Below are 21,669 nucleotides of genomic sequence, written 5' to 3'. Positions count from 1 at the left end.
CGTATGGCACATATCTCAAAATATAGGTAAATTTCATCACCATCTCATCCATTGACATTTGGCCAAGATTCAAGTCATGAAATTCTTTGGCCTTTTCATCAAAATAACATTCTTATTTTCTAAATTATGTGTTGTTTTAACTTCTTCTCACCACAAGAAAGCTTTCCCTTATAACTAATATGTAGCTAATTTAGCTTCTAATTTAGTAGCATAATCATAGACTTGAAAATACATATTAATATTAAGTAGTCATACTTCTGTTGCTTCTTCAGACTCCCAATCATAGGCCGGGGGTCTAATCTTCTTTAATTCTCCTTGTAGTTCTATTTTTGGCCTCTTTCCATGCTTCAAATTATTTTTTTGTGAATTGTGCTCTTCCTCCTCCTCAGATTCAACTTATTTTCTTTTAGCCACCTCTTCAAAGGTCTTTCGATTGGATGTCTCCCATTAATCCTCTTTCTCGCTTACTATTTCCATAGTTTTGGGATTGAGAGTGTGTTAGGTTTTTAATGTGTTTCTCTTGTTTTGCACTAAATTCTAACAACTGCTCATGTCTTGCATTGAGGTGCACTAACTTTGTTCTCATGTCTCTCACCATATTTACTAATTCCACTATAGACATTTTAATTTGAGCTTGTTCACCCAGATGTACCGAGATCTTGCCTTCACTACTGTGAGTGTCTTCTTGTGGTTCTTCCATTACTTACACGTCTTCTTATTCTATGAAAAAGCATAAATTCATTTTGTTAAACATAATCATGGTTAGATAAAAGGCCACAATGTTTTAACCTCTTTTTCCATGATACCATATTATGTAAGATCCCTCCAAATTCACTCAGAAAAATAGTATGAATTTTGCAGTATATATATATTTTTTAAATATACTGCATACATTAATTTCCACATCAATATAATTCCCCTTCAAATTAAATTGCAAATGTAAATGCCTTATTAATTTGCAACATTCTTTTTATTTCACTTGTGAAAAGTAACTTTGCATTGTCTCTTCATTATAAATTTGATTGGTCACCCAAACATGGGTAGACATGATATTGAACTTTACTTATATATTCCCTTGTTGTTTAAAGTACCCTACTACAATTTCAGGGCTATGGCTATGCTATATTATTGGTCTAGAACAATCGATCCCCATCACTTAAGGATAGGGGTTATTGTTATTATTTTTAAACCACAGACTCACCCTTATATCATTATGTTAACAATTGACCAACCTTATGCTATCAAAGTTTACACATAATATATATATATATATATATATATATATATATATATATATATATATATATATATATATATATATATATATATATATATATATATCCTTGAAATTAATTCTCTGTCAAAATTATATACTTATGATGTACATTGAATTTTCTCGGCCTTTAAAGGCCTTGTGACATCGTGTGAATACATGGAGGCCTTTTATATTCTATTAACATGATAAAACTACTTGGAAGAGGGACTACATAGCCTAATAAAACACTATGCATGTGTCTTATTCAATAGTTGTGATTGATTTGGTTTAATCAATGATGAGGGTTGATCCATTACCATTAGGGTAACTACCACCCTCAGCCTCTTCGCCACAATGGTGCCATTTGTGTTTGAATGGGTTGAGAGTCGAGCTTTGCAGCCTCGAGGTTAATTTGGTAAAAGGAAAAGGGTTTTTACCCTATACGCAAAGGCTTTGCCACTTTATTCCAATTGTATTTATTAGCATTCTTACAAGAACGAAAGTGGATTGATGGTCAAGATAAGATTTTCACACCAGGTCTTAATCTAAACCTTCACATTTTGTTTTCATGTTTCTTCCTTGATATAATCTATGTGCATATTTGCAAATGGTTTACATGGATTATAATCACTAATTTTCTTGTCTTGGTGGTGTATTTCTAGGTCAACCCTCGGCTTCTTCTGAATATTTCACCATGGTATCTACATTTTTTCAAGGAATTTTGGTGTTGCCACCCATTTCTCATGGGATTTCTCCTTAGGTAAAATTTTCATAACTCATTCCTAATTAAAAACCTAACTTGATGCCTTTGTAGGATGAATTTTCTTTTATTTGTATACGGTACTAAAGAAATTTTCCTTTATGATAGGGAAATGGAATGGAGACTTCGCCTATCCTCCTACAAGGTGAGATATTGGTTACCATAACAAAAATTCCATAGAATTCTTATAATAATTTTAAATAATTCATGACCAAGCTAAGGGTTTTCTTCTTGTTATTTACAAGTTTTCCCTCTACCATGCTTGGGTTTTGTTTTGAGGATTTTTTAGGATTAAATACTTAGAAAATATATTATTTCCACTCCGACCACTACAATTTATCATCTACTATTACCCTCTACAAGTTTCGATGCCATTATTAGGCTTTAGCTTGTCTATCGGCTACAAATTTTTTCTTTGTAGTTAAGGTATATAGAGAAAGGGCCAAAGTTGGCCAAGGTTGTGAATTTTTGTTATATAATTGTATGGAGGTTTTCATTAAAATGTTTTGGCAAAATCCGAGTCACTGCAGATAACACCCTGTCCCCTTTTTTAACTTAAATTTTCATACTCTTTGGTTTGAGTTATGGCTGAAGCTTGCATGGTCAAAAATGTAAATTTTCCTTCTTTATTTCAAGAAGAAAAAAACCATGAATTTATTCTTCTTATGGGCTATTGCAAGCAAAATGAAATCTTAGTCATGGTTTTTTTACTACCTTCATATTTTTGTTTCCCACCTATAATCCATGCATGCACACTAGGGTATTATTGTAATTTAAAATATGCACTTTAGCTTATGTGTTGTTATAAACGCATGGTTCTATGCATGATAAGGTTATTTATTTTTATTTATTAGGTTTAGAAAATACAAGATAGGATAGAGGCCTCTTGGGCTCTTGGGGAGTCTAACTAAGGTTTTTCTTTAAGGACCTATTAATAACTTGCCAGAGACTTGATAATTTATGGCTAGTCAACAAGGTCTTCCCTTCCTTGTCTTTGGCGTGTAACAAGCTAACCTAGAAATGAATTATACTTATTTTTAACAATATTATTTATTTTCATACATATTTTTTTAAAAACTCTTTCTCTATAATGTACTAATGAATTCAATCTTAATACAAGTGAAATGTTACTATGTAAGGCACAATGTTTGTATATTTCTATTCTCCTTACTATGTGGGTAATTCTTCTACTTTAATTAATTCTTTCTAGTTTTCATTTCATATCCAAATGTACAGTGGATACCAAGGTTGGTTGTTGGGTAGGGTGTCTTTCCTTATTCTCCAAAGTAGAGGAATACGCAGTATTACCTACGGAAGCCCTTAAGTTAAATCCTTAGTCCTTTAACCCACAAATTTCCTGCAATAGAACAACCTAGATACACATATATACATATAAATTTTATTCAAAATAATATTGGTAGGGTTCAATCATTCACTTTCTTGAACACACCTAAGAAAAAAATGATCATATTGAAGTCCAACTTATTTCATTCATAGCTCTGAACTACGGAAGAAATATATTCAACATAGATTGTTCCAGATATTTATATACTTATCTAGATATTCATAAAAATATATTAAAGGATTCCATGTTCCTCCCAACTATGAACTATGTTTCTCAATAGTTCCCCTTGAGCTTGAAATACTCCCTGCCAAGAAAACAACTCAATGGTTCTTTCTTAGTTCATACCTCCTTAACCCCTAGTTGTGTCCTACTAATTTTTGGGTTTAGGTAGTCTTTTTCTCCCACTAGCCCTTTCTTTTACTCTAACTACATTTATATCCTACAATCCTCTTTAAACAACTTCCATCCATGAAATTTATCTCCAATCATGTATTATTTTTTAGTGGCCAGTTTCAGCCAACAGTTCAAATGTATGTAAAAAAAATGTTGTTGCTTAATCCAAAAGGATTGGGATTATTGTCAATATTATAAATAGTTCAATTATGAATTGGAGAAAACCAAGAGACCTTGTAATTGGAATCCCAACAGTCTCTTCACTCATATATGTATATTATTGGCTTGATGGGGCCTGACCCAGGTTAAACGTTATCTGTGCCAACCAACAAAACCCTAACTGTTGGCCCTTTCAGCAACAACTTGTGTAGCGCAGGCTGTAGTCTAACCCGAAGCAGTATTGGGGGATGGCAGAACAAGGCTTCTGCATCGAGAGGCCTATGTGATCGGTTATTGCAATCCTTAATGCTCAGATCTACCTTCACGTACCTTTAACCCTTCCATACATATAATTACTGTAAAACCATTTATACTATTTCCAGATCTTCACGAAGGTTCCTAATTATACTCAAGATACATAAATACTACAGATCTACTAGTTTCATGTAGCAAATAAGCATTAATTCATGTAAATCATAATACAAAGCAAAGATACATAAAATTTCGGAAGTAATAAATAGGGCACAGATGCGTCAGAATTGCCTCAAAACTATCTTTATTAAGTATATTCAATTCAGTACAGACTTCTTTTCCTTACGCACTCAGTTGTAGGGGCCCGCGTACTCAGTCTGCAGACTTACCAAGGTCTTCGCACACTCAGCTGAAGGAGCCTACCCCTTTCGCCTAAGTATAGGAAACAAACCTTTCTTGCCTTAGTACCTTTCCCTTACAACGATTCTTTCCAAATGGTTTCCTTCATAGACACACTATGACCCCTCTATATATAGAATTTGATTTATAATACCATGGTCTATGGACCATGGGAAGGTCTTTAAACCACTCTATCACTTACCCACCCAAGGTACTAAAGCCCATTTTTCTCATACTAGCTTCGTGCTTCGCTTCCACATTTCATGGAGACTTTACATTCATTACAAAATGATATTACAAAATTTACTAAAATTTGACCAAAATGACCCGAGGGACCCTATCCCAATAGTCCCCCAACACAAATTGGGTGACTCTCCCTTGAGTCACTTGACTGGTGCAACAATCTTTTCTTGGAGTTCACGGAACTCCACCTTCAATACCTGCAAATGAGCAGTACCTGAACCACGACTTGTTGTACTTCTTCGACCAACTTCTCTGTAGTAGGGCCTTCCACTGCAAGGCCCATCATCCTTTGTGTCTGCTGGATGATCTTCAATTTTTCATGAATTGACAGAGTGAGCTGGCTAGCTTCCTCTGTCCATGGCTGTGTCCTGGCCTTCAAGATGGCCTCTTTTCTTTGCAGCTCCTCAATCTATGTTTGCAACTATTTTCCTTCTGTCAATCGAGCGAACCACTAGACTGGTGCCAAAGTGTGGGAAGTCGTCCTGAGTTCATCAAATTGATGTTGCTTCTCCTTGATATATGTACCAATTTTCTACAGAGTTGGGTCCTACTGTAGAGATGTCCATAGTTCCATTTCTTGCTCAAAGAGATCTGTGTAGTCCTTGACTATTGCATTTAAAGTGGCCATTCCTTCTTTTATGTCTACTTCGCGTTGCTCCCAGACTTCTGGTGGAGTGGTTGGCTGCAACTTTAACTATAATTCGAAGATCTGCATCTATATCTCAAATAAGACTCGACCGATTTCCTCTTTTGATTCTTGGAATGCTGCATCCAACTTCTGAATATTTGTTGTTGAGGCTGTGTCTTCGGGAATATTGAATTTTGGAAGCGCATTGCATGTCTGTGTAATGGTTGCCTCCAAGATCTAGCTGCGCATGGATAGATATTCCTTTTCTTTCAGCGCTTGTGCCTTTTTTGTGAATATTTGTTCTTTTTTGGTCTTCACTTCGTTGATTAGTAGCAGCGCGCACTGCTACTTGACCATGAGATCATTGGATACTCCCTCATGTAATTCATGAAGGGTCTGGATAGGCAGCGCCATGAGGTTGACACCCACATCCTTGATCTGTGCCAACTGAGTGTTTCCTTCCTCTGACTATGTGCGTAGGGATCCTTCTGGCAGTGGAATGAATTTGAGGTCAAGAGTCCTATTAGTATCCAACATAGGCACACTTGCTTGCTGTAGGCTCACTTGCTGCAGGCTCACTTGAATCTCGCTCGCCTGACTAACACTCTCTTATATCCATCCCATCTAAATCTGCAGGTCATGCAGATCCTTTTGCATGTTCCCTAATGCCTGTAGGTACTGTTGTTCGAACTATGTCCATAGTTCTGTCGTGGTGTTATGGACCTTGTCTCCAATTTCATCCAAGTCCCCCTCAGTGAGGACCATTGGATCAACATGTGAGTATTTGTTAGATTTCGACTTCTTTCTAGGCCCAAAAGTTGTCTCCTTTGTCCACTTATGTAGTTTAAAGGGAGTGATTTGCTCCTCGCCCCCGCCTCCTTCAACATCAGTCTCCCCTTTGTCCTTAGAGTGTTGAGAAGCAGACTCCTGAACATTGATAGTGGTCTCCTTAGCCACCTGGTATTTCTGAGGAGCTGCCTTAGCAACAACTTCCTTATTTTGTCGTGCAACTTTCTCTCTAGTTGCAGTCTACTTAGCCTCCTTCAGCTTCTATGCTGCTGTGGCCTGCGCGAAGGAAATTTCTCTTGCCTTACTATTACCCGCGACGCGATTTGATGGCTGTAGCCACTCTCCTGGCCATTTCCCCACAATCTCTTGTGCATCTGCCTCAGTCACCAGGTACGAAAACTTGTACCACGTCTTCTTCAAATCCTTCCTCGCGTGCATAGACACATTGGAAAAATCTGCCTTTAATTCTGCATAAGCTTCCAACTGCTCAAAGAGGGTTGGTGACATCCTCCGCCTCTAGCTGATTACCATGTAGAGATCCATCTTGACTAATACCCAAAAGATCTTCATCTCCATGACCCTCGCAGGGTCCTTTATTGCCCATAGTGACACAAACTTTGCGACTTCTCGTAAGTCAACATCCTGTGGAGGGAATTGACTTTCTTCTAGCAGCCTCCATGTGACTAGGGCAATCAAAAATGGTAACCAGGCATAAGGGAATGCCTTGCCATCATCAGGCGCTTCGCGACAATTGAGCAAAAATTATTTACAAAGGTATTTCACCCAATTGTACTACACTCCCTTAGCACATTGGGCGACAAGTGAAATTACTGGCCCCAAAACCTCGTCCATGCGACACTTCCTCATGACCTTACAAGCCAAGATCTATGCAGCAAAATGCACCACCTTGTCTATGATAGATCAGATGGAATATCCGCGCGAGTTCTTTAATAAGTCAAACTCGCTCTTCATTTTTTCTACGAGTTTCTTTTCCTTGGTCTTTCCTCCAAACTCCTCGACTGGATCCACCTCTTGGTATGGCAACATTGTGATGTGGTGGATTAGCATATCCATAATGGGGATGAGTTCTCCCAACCAGAGATACCCATCATGAAGCAATGTGAGCAATTGTCAGACACATACCTTGTTGATGGTTATCCCGCTAAAATGCGCACATAACACCCTCTTTTTTGTGTAAATATTTCTATGATTATATGTTTCAAAACCTAGTGTTATGTTAGGTCCCTATAAAATTAGTGATCCCCCCGTTACTATTATTGTTGTATCCCTTATTCATTATTGTGCCCCTATTGTCCCCATATTGCTATTATTGTGCCCCATAGAATCCCTCTATTATTATTTTTGTGCCTTTACATTATTATTGTTAGGTCGTCTTGGTTATATTGTGACCCTATAGACTCCTATATATAGAAAGGAGGTTTTTTCATTTGAATCATTTAAGAATTGTTCATTTGTGTAATGTAAAGGAGTTTTCCCCCTCGGAGAGGCTTATTTCTAAGGCGTTGATCAATCTTTTCTATCTTTTTGTGAGCTGATTTCATAACATTTGGTATTAGAGCTTTGAATTCTAGGGTTTTGCTACTCCAAACAGGTCATCGTGCCATTTTCACTATAACTTTTTTCTGCAATGTTTCAAAAGCTAAAAAAAACCACATTTAGGGAGAAATAGTTCTGACCTTCGGGTCCAAATTTTAGATCTTTTCTCACTATATTGGCATAGATATGATCTGAGGAAGTTGGTGTTTTTGCCAACTCCCAAATTACATTCCAAACAGGTGACCTGGGGAAAATCGTCATAAACTTTGTTTTGAGCATTAGATTGAAATCTCTTAAGAAGTTTCAAAAAGAGGACGACCTCTAGTATTTTGTGTATTAGTTTCAAGTACTAAGGTCAAAATAGTGACACGTGGCACGTCGTACAAGTTCACTCTACTGAACTAGTCTATAATCAGGTCACCGTGGGAGATTTGACATAACTCTTCCTTGGAAAATCCAACTTTCATCAGACTGGTGGCATTGGAAAGAGGACATAGAGGGCTACTATAGGTCATGATTTTAGAACTGGGAGATCCAAAATTATAGAGTTACATTAGATTCAATATCGAGCTCCTGCAAGTGAAAAAAAGGTGAGTATTTTTTAAATTTTTGCATAAGCTTGGTTTGAAAAATTAGTTTGAAGGAATTCAAAGGGCATAGTGAAGCATTATTATTGGTAATTGATGCCCCGAAGAAAATGGAAACACCTAGTAAGCAACCTGAAAGCTCTAGCATGACTCATGAAGAAGAGGAAGAAATGCAACATGATATATCAATATTACGAAACCAAGTGCAACAAATTTCACTTGCACAAAAGGTAATAGAAAATAAGATGGATGGTTTAAAGAAAGACGTAGAAGCTAAGATGGATGGTTTAAAGAAAGGCGTAGAAGCTAAGATGAATGACTTGAAAGCTAAGATGGATGGCATGGAAACTAAGATGGATGGTGTGGAAGCTAAGCTAGATGGCATGGACACTAAGATGGAAGCTAAGATGAATGGCATAAATGTTAAGATGAATGGCATGGATGACAAGATCGAAGAATTGAAGATAAATTTGAATAAGTTGCTACAAGAAATGGTCATTAATAGTGAAAGGGTAGTAAAGGAAACTCATGATGAGAACAAAATAAATGTTAATCATGATTTCATAGACTCTAATGTTGGATTGAAGACCCACCATGTTCCAAAAATTGACATGAGGAAGTTTGATGGCAAGGATCTCGGAACATGGATACTACAGATGGAGCAATTTTTCGATCTTCATAATGTGAAAAACACACAAAAGGTACCTATTGCAACTTTATATTTGGAACCAAATCAATTTGTATGGTATTGATGGGTTTGCTCTTGTAAACAAATTGTCACTTGGGCAATTTTTACCGAATAAATGATAACACATTATGAGTATACAAAAAGCAACACCTTTTTTAGCCAATTAATAAATCTCAAACAAAAGGGTTCAAGATGGAGCACATTGACCACTTCCAAAAATTGAACATAAGGGTAAAATATATTCCAGATGAGCATATGATTGATGTGTTCATAGGGACTTTAAAGGATAATATCGAACATGAGGTTCACCTTTGGGAACTTGATTCATTAGAGAAGGCATTAAGGTTAGCAAGAAAAATGGAAAGCAAAATTATGGCAACCAGGAACCCTACCACTCACAACTATAAAGACGGAAGTGTTGTAACCCCTAGCCTTCCACAACCTACAAGGTTGACACACAACAATTGGAAGAAAAGAGAGAAAAAGGGCTTTATTACAGTTGTGATAACAAATACACTAAAGGTCATAAGTGTGCTGAGAAGAAATTATTCTACATAGATTGTGAAGAGGAGGAAGAAAAGGAACAAGAAATGTCAAAAGAAGAGGATATACTCCAGGAAAAACCCCTCGATAAAGAAGAAATGAATCCGACCATATCTTGTAATGCATTGGCTGGAATTACCACTCCTCAAACTATGAAGATAGAAGGACATATCAAAAAAGAAAAAGGTAATAGTGTTGATTTATTTGGGAAGTACCCATAATTTTATTCATTGTAAGATAGAAAAGGAATTGAATTGCTTCCTATATCTAGCACCACAGTGTCAAGTGATGGTTGCAAATGGAGGGACCATAAATTTCTTTGGAAAGTGCCTTAATATCAAGTTATCCATGGGAGAATATGTATTGAATAGCCCAATGATTTCCATTCCAATGGGTGGTGCTGATGTTGTACTAGGAGTCCAATGGCTACAACCCTTGGGTACAATAGCTTTTAATTTTCAAGAACTTTTGATGAAATTTTCTATGGAAGGAAAGGAAATTGAATTAAGGGGTATTACAGGGAAATCGATAAAGATAATAAGCTCTAACGGTATGACAAATCTTCTAAAGAAGTAACAACGTGGTGTAATTACATAATTATGTTCGCTACAGGTTCCCACATCGAAATCATCTATTTCTCTAGATCTCCAAAAAGTTTTGGACAATCATTCCAAGGTATTTGAGACTCCCAAAGGTCTCCCACCTATTCGTGATCATGATCATGTTATTCATTTGATTCCAGGAAGTGTTCCTCCAAACATCAGGCCGTACAGATATCCCTATGCCCAAAAGAGTGAAATTGAACGTATGGTTGTAGAAATGCTAGAGGCTAGTATAATTCAACCTAGTCAAAGTTCTTTCTTTGCTCCAGTAGTATTAGTTCACAAGAAGGATGGATCATGGCACATGTGTCCAGATTATAGGGAGCTAAACAAGCTCACTATTAAAGATAAATTTCCCATTCCTGTCATTGATGAATTATTGGATGAATTGCATGGATCAATTTACTTCACCAAGTTGTATCTTCGTTCAGGATATCATCAAATCAGAATGAAGACTGAAGACATTCCAAAAACAACATTTAGAAATCACGAGGGTCATTAAGAATTTTTGGTCATGCCTTTTGGCCTTACTAATGCACCTTCTACATTTCAAGGTTTCATGAATTCCATTTTCAAACCCTTCCTTATAAAATTTGTGTTAGTATTTTATGATGATATGCTAATCTACAACAAGTCTTGGAAGGATCATGTCCAACATGTTGACATGGTGCTCAAACTATTGGAGGAGAAACAATTATATGCAAAAATCTCCAAATGTTTCTTTGGAGTACAAGAGGTGGAATATCTGGGTCATATTGTATCTCATGAAGGTGTTAAGGTAGACTCTAGCAAAATTAAAACCATTAAGAAATGGAAAATCCCCACACCCGTAAAGCATCTACGAGGATTTCTTGGGTTGAAAGGGTATTATCACAATTTTGTTAAGAATTATGGGATAATAGTAGCACCACTAACAACATTATTGAAGAAATATGCATTTTCATGGACTTCACAAGCAATGAAGGCCTTTGAACATATTAAAGAGGCAATGCGCCAAGCACCACTCTTAGCTACACCGGACTTCACAAAAACCTTTATTGTGGAATGTGATGCCTCAAGAAATGGAATCGATGCTATTTTAATGCAAGAAGAAAGACCCATTCCTTTCGAAAGTTGTCCAGTCAAAGGAAAGTATTTACACAAAGCTATTTATGAGATGGAAATGTTGGCAATACTACATGCACTTAAGAAATGGTGACCCTACCTAATGGGAAGACACTTCAAGGTAAAAATAGATCATGATAGTCTTAAATACTTTTTAGAACAAATATTATCTTCAGAACAACAACAAAAATGGGTCACAAAGATGTTGGGTTATGACTTTGAAATCATCTACAAAAAATGGAAGCAAAATGTTGTGGCAGATGCACTCTCAAGAAAGGATGAGGATGTGGAAGCATTTCTTTGTGATATTTCTATTATCCAACCAGATTGGATAAACGAAGCAAAGGATGAATGGAAGAATGACGAGGAAGTGTGGGCACTCATTCATAAGATACAACAAGATCCCAGTACATTGAATACATTTATTTGGAAAAATGATTCGTTATGGTACAAGGATTGGGGTATACATATGTAAGAATTACGAACTCAAACAAAAGATTCTTAGAGAATTGTACAACTCTCCCTTAGGAGGACACTCAGGAATTCAGATACTCAAAAGTTTGTGGCGGAATGTTTGATTTGCCAACAAAATAAAGTTGAAACAATTAAGACTCTAGGACTATTACAAACTTTATCCATTCCAATCCAACGTTGGGAGGAGATTTCAATGAATTTTATCACAAGTTTACCCAAGTCCGAAGGAAAGAGTGTTATCATGGTGGTAGTGGACAGACTTACCAAGTATGCACCCTTTTGTGCATTATCTCATCCATTTAAAGCAAGTACAGTTTCTACTGCATTTATAGAAACAATTCAAAAGCTACATGGAAACCCAAAGATTATTGTAAGTGAGAGAGATCCCATTTTCACTGGAAATTTTTGGACAAAATTATTTTCTTGTCTTGGTATTCAGTTAGCTCATAGCTCATCTTATCATCCTCAATCTGATGGGCAAAGTAATATAGTAAACAAATGTTTGGAAGGATATCTTCATTGCTTTGTATCTGATAAACAGACACAATGGGTCAAATGGTTTCCTCTGGCTGAATGGTGGTATAACACTTCCTTCCATATTGTAGCAAAAATGACCCCATTTATGGCACTTTATGGATATCATCCACCATCCATCACATCATATTTAAGAGAAAATTATAAGGTTCAAGCAGTGGAAGATCATATCGAGCATCAACAACAATTTCTCCAACTCTTAAAGGATAACCTCACCTTGGCACAGAATAGAATGAAACAGTAGGCAGATCAACGTCGCAACAAAAGAAGTTTTGATGTAGGTGATTGGGTATTCGTATGGCTACAGCCATATAAAAAAATGTCCCTTAGCAAGCTAAGAAGGATAACAAATTATCACGAAAGTATTATGGTACGTACAAGGTGTTGCAAAAGATTTGTACTATGCCATACAAATTGGAGCTTCCTGCAGCTTCTCAAGTGCACCTAGTTTTCCATGTTTCATGTTTAAAGAAGGTTATATGTGACAAGCTTCCAGTTCAGACAATATTTCCAGAACTTGATGAGGAAGGAAAAATCATATTGGAACCTGAAGTAGTCAAAGAAACAAGAACTAGAGAGCTACGTAATAGATCAATTTCAGAGTATCTCATCAAGTGGAAGAACTTACCCGTTGAAGATTCCACATGGGAGGATGAGAATTTTATACAGAAGCATCCAGAACTACTCAAGCTTTGAAGACAACACATTTTTGAAGGAGAGGGGCATGTTAGGTCCCTATAATATTAGTGATCCCCCCATTACTATTGTTGTTGTATCCCTTATTGTTATTATTGTGCTCCTATTGTCCCCATATTATTATTATTGTGCCCCATAGAATCCCTCTATTGTTATTTTTGTGTCTTTATATTATTATTGTTAGGTCGGATTGGTTATATTGTGACCCCATAGACTCCTATATATAGAGAGGAGGTTTTTTCATTTGAATCATCTAAGAAATATTCATTTGTGTAATGTAAAGGAGGTTGCCCCCTTGAAGAGGCTTATTTCTAAGGCGTTGATCTATCTTTTCTATCTTTTTGCGAGGTGGTTTCATAAAAGTTTTTTTGTTATATATTTATCAATAATAGATACAAATGAAGCCTTCAGCTATATCAAACCACATTAATATTTTTAATGTGGCTGTACTAGTTAACTTTTTAAAAATATTTTTATTTATTTCCAATAACACCCTCTTTTTCATGTAAATATTTCTATGTTCATATGTTTCAAAAAATAGTGTTATAACTGGCTCGGGGGCACCAAAAAGAAAATTTGAATGTAGATCAGACTTTTTATAATAAATAATTGAGATTTTAAGTTGGGAAATGTGGTAAAGGGAAAATTGTGAATCGGAAAATTAGATATTCATATAATTATCCACTCAGTTGAAGGTAAATACTAAGGGAATAAATTTGTGGGAGAGAAAAGTAGATTTTGGAGCCGTTGGAGAAAAAAACAAATTTTCATAATTTTTTAAGCAAAAGACGAAACAACGCAGGCTAAGGGGTTGAGAAGACCCCTGAAAGGTAAGACGCTTCCAGAGAAACATTTGTTGACAATCATGTATATGAGACACGATTTTGGAATCAGCAAGAGGTTGCTGAAGGAAGGAACAAGCTTCTAGCTTGGGGGGAACTAGAGGATTTGCTTCATGGTTGGGAGGAACAACATTTCCCACATTTCATTTTCCAACCAAGATATCTGTTAGAAGTTCACCACTGCTATTATTTTTATATTGTTCTCCATGTATTTACTTTAAGATTTTGAATTAGGATGGATGATTTCATATAGTGTTGCTTATGGTTAAACTATGACTACCAACTACATGCAGTGACGTATAGAAGAAATGTGATTGCATGAATCTATAGTACAATAGATAGTTAAAAGAAAAATAGATAACAATGAAATTTGAAGCTTCAAAACAGTTATGGGTAAGTAGCATAGTCTCTTTTCTGTGACTTTGATTTTTATGACTAGTGTACCATTATCAAACTCGATTGTGAGGAGATATAAATATTACCTCTCTAGGAAAAATATTAGATTACATATTGGTGTAGAGTCAGAATTCGTAGTGGGGTTCTTAGAGGAAGTCAATCTCAAGATAGACAGTCTCGAGTACTGATTACTATAGTATTATGTTGCATATACATAGGATCATGGAATCATAACAATATTGAGTGCACAGATACTTAGTGTGTGGATCTAGTAGGAAAAATCAAATATACAGAGGTATGTAGGTGAAGTTACAACTATAATTAATCGTGTATAAAAAAACGAAGTAAGTAATTAACATGCAAAAGGAGGGTTGTCTTATAAAGTTTTCCTTTACTTTACAGGGAGATAATAAAAGCAGTGGCTAGGTGGAAGTATCAAAATCGTAAAAGGGAGAAGAATAATTCAATGAGAGGTTTTTCGATGAACTATGCTCTAGAAGTAGCTACCCTTAGAGTCTACCAGTAAATTCTAACAAAACCATACTAGGATAACTAGAAAATTGTACTAGACGCCTACATGAAAATGAGTATTGACAAGGACGATTGTGTGTAATAGACACATATCAAAGAAAAAAAACATTCAGGCGATTAAGTAGATTTATCTACTGAAAAATGCATAATCAATCTATATTACATGCATTAGAATAACATTGAAGGGCGATCCCGTTCTTGGCCGAAGCAATTCGACCTGGAAAGCATGCCAAACTGTGTTGACTGCTTTGATAATATATATATATACATACATCAGAACATGATTTTTTACTTTCAAAATTGACTCTACTTAGATTCTAATTTAAATCATCTACCAAAAAGAAAATTTTACCCACCACACATTTCCATAAGTTGGGAACACGAAATCAAAAGTAAGTGGAATAAAAAGACATTTACGTTCATGTGAGGAATTTAATGGGAGAATGTTATTATTGACAGAAAGTTAGAACAACCACCATAGAAGGGGATTCACACCCTATAAGCCATCGAAATACATATGATTGGAGAAGTTGTTATATATATATACACACACACACACACACACACACACACACACACACACACACACACACACACACACACACACACACACACACACACATATATATATATATATAAAACTCAAAATTAAACAGGACAAAATTTTACACCATCCGAAGATTACTATAATTATAATACAATGAAGAGCCAAACTACCATCACGCAGATATTGTAATTCTAATATACTAGAATCATACTAGAATCATGGTACAAATTAATGTCATTGGTTACAAAAAAAACCAAGGTTAAGACTCCATCACTCTCCATAAAAAAAATGACACAACACTAGATTACAACCATGATCACTCTCGCCATTCATTGGTGTCAGGCCAGGCAGGAACTCTCCAAAGGCAGAAAAAACTGATTGGTGTATTATTCCATAGGTAACCCATTGTTATATACAATAGGCAGTGATTGTTCAGTTCATCTCCCGATGACTGTTCACCTTCCCAATTTATTTATTTACATAAAATTCCTAATCATGAATATTAGGTGTCAACATTCCCCCCCTTAATCTGAAGGGATGTTGGTGAGTCCAAGCATCATTCTGAATCGTTCAAGCTTTTCCTTTCCAAGTGCTTTGGTGAAGATGTCTGCAATTTGCTCATTTGTGGAACAATGACGGAGATGGATTGTTTTGGCCTCAACATGATGTCGAATCAGATGATATTTAGTATTGATATGCTTTGTTCGATCATGGGACTTTGGGTTCTTGGCCAGTTTTATTGCAGAGGTGTTATCAATCATGAGTGGAGTTGATTGTACTTGTTTTACCTGCAAATCTTCAAGAATTTTCCTGAGCCACACAATTTCTTTCGTTGCTTCAGCTGCTGCCACGTATTCTGCTTCTGTTGTGGAATCTGTTGGAACTGATTGTTTGTGTGATCTCCAGGAGACAACTCTTGATCCAAGACTCATAGCATATCCTGAGGTAGATACCCCAGTTTCTTTGTCTCCATCGAACTCTGAATCAGAGTATCCAATCAAGCTGAAGTCATCCACCTGTGTATACTTGATTCCAAGGTCTTGATTTCCCTTCAAGTACCTTAGAACTCTTTTTGCAGCAGACCAATGTCCCTCACAAGGGTTTTGCATGAACTTGGAGAGGATTCCAACAGTAAATGAAATGTCTGGTCTGGTAGTAGTGAGGTAGATGAGACTTCCTACAAGCTGTCTATACTTTGTTGCATCCTCAAATTCCTTTCCTTCAATAGATGTGGGCTTTAAGTTTTTTTCCATTGGAGTAGAAAGAGGATTGCACTCTGTCATGCCAAATCTGTTTAACAAATTTCCAATGTATTTCTTTTGAGAAAGAAATATGGATTTTGGATGTTGGGTTACTTCAATGCCAGGATAGTAATGAACATAGCCCAAATCAGTCATTTCAAAACTTTTCCCCAATTCCTTCTTTATGGATGCAAGGTAGCTTTCATTGTTCCCTGTCATTAAAAGATCATCTACATATACCACAAGATACACAACTGTTTTTCCAACTTTCTTGACAAATGAAGTTGCATCATCAAGATCAAAATGATTGAAGTAGAGTTTCAGAAGATGCTCAGTTAGTTTTTCATACCAGGCTCGCGGTGCTTGTTTGAGGCCATACAAGGATTTCACAAGTTTTCATACTTTATGTTCATGTCCTTTCACAGCAAATCCTTCAGGCTGGGACATAAAAACATTCTCTTTTAGATATCCATTCAAGAAGGCAGTTTTTACATCCATTTGATGGACTTTCCAACCGTTTTGAGCTGCTAGTGCAAAAGAGTGTCCGGATGGTGGCCCATTTTGCTGTGGGGGCAAAAGTTTCCGCATAATCGACCCCTTCCTTCTGTGCAAAACCTTTTGCCACAAGCCTAGCTTTGTGCTTGTAAAGTGAGCCATCAGCTTTGTACTTGTTCTTGTAGACCCACTTGCAGCCAATTGGTTTGGTTCCAAATGGAGGATCAACCAGCTTCCAAGTGCCATTCTTTATGAGAGCATCATACTCCTTTTGCATCGCTTCTTTCCATTCATCATGAGAAGCAGTTTCTTTGAAGGAAGTTGGTTCAAAATCTGTAGACAAGTTCAATTCACAATCATAAGTAACATCCATTTCAACAGGTGAATTAGAGTCATCTACATCACCTCCATTTTGTCGGTTTGAATTTCTGGTTCTTGTTTTTCCAATTTCATCAGAATGAACACTTTCAAGTGTCTTTGTCAGCCACTTTGGGGGACCTTTCTTAGATGGTCCAGGCTGCTCTGTTGATTGAGTTGGGACTGAATCAAGATTGAGTCTCCCAATTCTATCAATAACATCACTTAAAGCATCATCCGTCGTTGGAGTTTCCTGCAGGGGAGATTGTTCTTCAGAAGAAGATTCCACATGTTGATCTAGTATAGGAATCCCCCCTTCAAGATGTGGAATCTGATTATCAAATTCTTGAAATGATTTCGTTTTTGCGAATCTATCCAAGCGATCAAGTTGCCGCTCAACAACATTGTCAGATTTGGATGATTCAAGAAAAATTACATCTCTAGATACAACAAACTTTTTTATTTACTTCATCATAGAGACGGTATGCTTTGGAGATGTTTGAATACCCCCGGAAGATACACTTACGACTTCTAGCACCAAGTTTGTTTCTATGTACCTTTGGTATCAAAGCATAACAGGTGGAACCAAAGATCCTGAGATGTTGTACTGAAGGAACATGTCCATACCACAATTCATAAGGAGTCTTGTTTCTTATAGCATTAGATGGACATCTATTCTTTATATATGCAGCACATAGAACAGCATCAGCCCAAAACATTATCTTTACATTTTTGAAGAAAAGCATGGATCGTACCATATTCAAGATTGTTCTATTCATTCTTTCAGCTACACCATTCCGTTGGGGATTATAAGGCACAGTTGTTTGATGTTTGATCCCATGTTGGCGAAGATAGTTTTCAAATTCATTTGATGTATATTCATTTCCATTATCAGTGCGAATAGACCCAATATGAGATTGTGCATTATTTTCAATCCATTTATGAAAATTCTTGAATGTTTGAAAAGCATCAGATTTGTTCTTCAATAAATAAACCCAACACATTCTAGTGTAATCATCAATAAATGTCATGATATATTTATTTCCATTTGCAGAAGGAACAGGCATTGGACCACATAAATCTGAATGAATGAGTTCAAGCTTCCTATGTGCTCTTGAATGTGAATCATGAAAAGACTGTTTGCTATGCTTTCCTAGAATGCAAGCATCACATTGCTTATGTTTCCTAGGAATTGTAGGCAAACCAGCAACACCATTTTTCTTCAATAAGCGGAGACTGTCATAGTTAGATGTCCAAATCTAGCATGCCATAATAAACTTGATGGAAGTGTACCTTCTTCATGATGAGAAATATATGAGAAATGTTGTGCATGAACAGAGGTTCCTTGCAGTTTGAGAAGTCTTTCTTCTTCTATTCCCCTCATGACAAGTGAGTGGTCAGATGCTTTTCTTACCTCAAGCTTGCCATCAAACATATGAATGGAGTGACCTTGCTGGCGGATGTGAACCAAGGACATCAAGTTTCTCTTGAGCTGTGGGAGATATAGAACATGATCCAGAAGAAAGTCTGGAAGACCAGGCAGTTTAAGCCTGATTGTGCCAAGCCCTGATGGATTGATTTTTGACTGATCTGCAAAGTATACTGCTCCATCAACATTGTCGGTGAAATCTTCAAAAAAATCTTTCCTATGAGTCATATGACAGGTTTCTCCTGAATCAAGCAACCAATCATTTTTCGAAGAAGCAAGTGAAGCATTAAACAAATCTTCATTTACTCTAATGTTACATTGTGCCTCAATATAGTGAGCGGATTCAGGTGCTTTACCTTTGTCTGTATCATCAGTTTTACCTTTCTGCTGGTTTCTTTTCTGCTTAATTTTATCCCATGGTAGCTTGCATGTAGAAGCATCATGTGATCCATTTCGTTTGCAACGAATGCAATGCAGATATGCCTTTTCTCCTTGAGAATGTCTGCCCCCCCTGCCTCTGAAATATCTTCCTCTTCCTCTTCGTCCACCTCTTCCTCTTGTAGAGTCTTGAGCAGGATGCTTTTCTTTATGAGCAAGGCACACAGTCTCTTCAGAAGATTCAGGGATTGCCTTCTTTCCAAAGGCTTTCTCTCTTTCAGCAAACCTTTTCAAAAGAGAGTCAAAGGTTATATCTTTAAGATTTCCATTTTCTTGTAAAGACTCAAGATAATTGGAGTAAGTAGGATAGAGTGCCTTGAGAAAAGCAATAAGAGGGATATCCAACTCAACCTTAGTGGATTTGATATCATGCATTATGGATTTTACTTCAGATGCAAGAGCAAGAGGATCATTATTTTTCAGTTCAAGAGTGAAGAGTTTAATCATGAGCTGAACAACTTCAAGTGTAGAATGTGAGTCATAGAGTTCTTTCAGCTTTTGTAAAGCTTCAAAGGCAGTTGAATATGATGAAATATGGCGACTTACTTCTTCATTTACAGATGCTGCGATTAATGCATAGGATTTGCTATTCTTGTTTTCCCAAATGACGAGCTCTTTGTCTGATGTAGGCAGCACAGGGTCATTGTCTCCTTCTCCGACACACACTCCCTTCCACAACTCATTGAAGATGAGGGTGTGTTTTATCATCCGGGACCATTCAGCGTAGTTCTCCTTGCCAGTGAGAACTATTCCTACCATAGAGATGATTGAATGCATTCTGTAAAAAAAAAACTTCTGCTGATAGAAAAAAATACTTCTGCTGATATACAGTGAAATTGTACTCAAAAGGGCAAATTTTTTTTTCAAATACTTTTATGTACTGTTTCTTCAAATTCCTTCAAGGATCCTCATATATTATAGCCACCATATGTACAGGCTATTTTAATGCCGTCATGATCCATTCATGAGACAACCTCATTTTTTGCTTACAATATAATATGATGTGTTTAAATCCTTAACAGTACCACATTTGTAATATACAAAACCCAATCATAAACAAAAGCTAAAAAAGGGCACCACGGGATCATATCAAAGCCTCAATGCTATTTACATCAGATAAATTCATGATCCACCAAGAAGGTCAATGTTATCAGCTATATTATAAAAAGCCAGACGTTTCCAACTAGAACCAAAGAGCTTTTCACCGCCTATGGAAAATGTCAATGCCCATGATAGAATCACCGTTGAGAAGTAAGCTGGTTCAATTCATAAAAATTATACACAGAAAAACAAATTCTGGAGTTTCGTTCCACTGTCAGCACGAATGAGTTTCTCTTCATGGCGGCTATTCTATTCTATTCTAGACGTTTATGCTGCTACTTACATTTTCATCAAATTTTTCCATGGAGACGGGTGGCAGACACACAGGAGCTTATACAAACACCGTTGTATACACTATAAATCCAATGACTGAACCGACTTATTCAAACAACGTCCAAGGCGAACATCGTTCAAGGCATATACTATGTCAGGCTTATACAAACACCGTTGTATACCATGTCAGGCTTATACAAACACCTTTGTATACAATATAAATCCAATGGCTGAACCGACTTATTCAAACAACGTCCAAGGCGAACAGCGTTCAAGGCATATTCAAATGTCAGGCTTATTCAAATAGCGTCCAAGGCATATACAACACAGCGTGTTCAAAACATAAACAAAAATGCGACTTCAGCTTTAATTCAACAACGCGTTAATATGACTTCAGCTTTTCAAAGGAGCCATTTATCTTTCAAGGAGTTCAGAGAATTGAATAAAATAGCAATTACCAGCTTTAATGCACTGCATAGTGGTATCTCCATTCACTGTTTTCACTTCAAGGCATACATCATTCCAAATCTCCGTTCACTGTTTTCACTTCAAGGCATACATACGCCCATCACAATGCGTACTGGTCAAACACCTTCACATAGAATTCAACACGGTGGACGCTCAATGTAGCTCTCAATTGATAGCTGGAGGTAGAGCAGTGCTCAGGACAGAGTAATCAGGTGAATGCAATGCAATGGAGGCAGAGCATTTCAGGACAGAGGTAGTGGCAGAGATAAGGGAGTTACAACTATTTTTAGAATTGGCTCTGATACCATGTCAGGCTAGGCAGTAACTCTCCAAAGGCAGAAAAAAATGATTGGTGTATTATTCCATAGGTAACCCATTGTTATATACAATAGGGAGTGATTGTTCAGTTCATCTCCCGATGACTGTTCACCTTCCCAATTTATTTATTTACATAAAATTCCCAATCATGAAGATTAGGTGTCAACAATTGGCAAATACCGAGACCCTACGAAATTGAGAATTATAGCAACCATATCGTGAATT

The sequence above is a fragment of the Pinus tabuliformis genome, chromosome 2_1, assembly GCF_031772625.1.
Source record: "Pinus tabuliformis cultivar Carrire ecotype Pingquan chromosome 2_1, CPIR1, whole genome shotgun sequence".
NCBI classification, from domain to species: domain Eukaryota; kingdom Viridiplantae; phylum Streptophyta; class Pinopsida; order Pinales; family Pinaceae; genus Pinus; species Pinus tabuliformis.
Note: the sequence above shows the minus strand (reverse complement) of the source record.